This window comes from Crocodylus porosus, unplaced genomic scaffold (genome assembly GCF_001723895.1).
Source record: "Crocodylus porosus isolate Cpor-Errol unplaced genomic scaffold, CroPor_comp1, whole genome shotgun sequence".
Classification (NCBI taxonomy): Eukaryota; Metazoa; Chordata; order Crocodylia; family Crocodylidae; genus Crocodylus; species Crocodylus porosus.
In genome coordinates this window covers 18,647,271-18,648,543 of record NW_017728926.1, presented here as the reverse complement: position 1 = coordinate 18,648,543, position 1,273 = coordinate 18,647,271, and the positions used below count along the sequence as shown (strand labels likewise).

The window sequence follows — 1,273 nt, the reverse complement described above, 5'->3', positions numbered from 1 at the left end:
TTGGGCCTGTAGGGGGGCTGTCAGGAAAGCTAAGGCAGACATAGAGCTAGGACTAGCGTCCAAGATCAAGGATAATAAAAAGTCCTTTTTCAAATACATAGGGAGGATGAAGAAGGCACCGGGTAATGTGGGGCCTCTGCAAGGTACGCTGGGCAATCCGGTGGTTGCGCCAGAGGAGAAAGCGGACCTCTTTAACCAATTCCTCATGTCCGTTTTCTTGTGCAAGGACTGGGACTTCCCCGCTGGGATGCCAGATGGACTCGAGGGGAACGCCTCCAGACCTGAGGTTGGGGAGGACCAGGTTAGAGAGCTTCTGGAGGGGCTGGACGTGTTCAAGTCAGCGGGGCCAGATGCTCTCCACCCCCACGGTGTTAAGGGAGCTAGCTGGGGTTATTGCAGGGCCCTTGGCACGGCTTTACGAGCGCTCGTGGTGCTCGGGCCAGGTGCCAGATGGCTGGAAGATAGCCAACGTGGTCCCCATCTTCAAAAAAGGGAAGAGGGAGGACCCGGGCAACTACAGGTCCGTCAGTCTTACCTCTATCCTTGGGAAACTCTTTGAGAAGATTCTCAAGGAGCACATCTGTGATGGGCCGGCTTCAGGGATGATGCTCAAGGGCAACCAGCACAGTTTCGTTAGGGGCAGGTCTTGTCCGACCAACCTGATTGCCTTTTATGATCAGGTCACAAAGGCAATGGATGCAGGTGTTGCCGTCGACGTAGCCTTTCTAGACTTCAGCAAGGCTTTGACACCGTCTCCCACCCCATCCTCATTAAAAAACTAGGCGACTGTGGCATTGATGCCTACACAGTCAGATGGATTGCAGATTGGCTGAAGGGTCTTACTCAGAGGGTGGCGGTGGACGGGACATATTCGACCTGGGGGGGAAGTGGGCAGCGGAGTCCCCCAGGGCTCAGTCCTGGGGCCTGCGCTGTTCAATTTCTTCATCAGCAGTTTGGACGACAGGGTGAAATGCAACCTGTTTAAATTCGCTGACGATACCAAAATCTGGGGTGAGGTGAGCACTCTAGTAGGGAGGGAAAGACTGCAACAAGACCTGGATAGGTTACAGGGGTGGGCTGACATAAACAAGATGCGTTTCAATACTGCCAAGTGCAGGGTGCTGCACTTAGGCAGGAGAAACCAGCAGCACACTTATAGAACGGGAAACTCCCTTCTTGAGAGCACGGAGGCAGAAAGGCATCTTGGAGTCATTACTGACTCCAAGATGAACATGGGCCGACAATGCGAGGTCTCGGTTGGCAGGGCTAACCG

The 1,273-nt window shown here is 54.2% G+C and overlaps 1 protein-coding gene across 1 annotated transcript in view; it reads right to left on the bottom strand.

Annotated features, from left to right (window-relative positions):
- PGD (phosphogluconate dehydrogenase) overlaps window positions 1-1,273 on the bottom strand; it is a 14,234-nt gene that overhangs the window by 4,836 nt on the left and 8,125 nt on the right. The window lies entirely within an intron of this gene.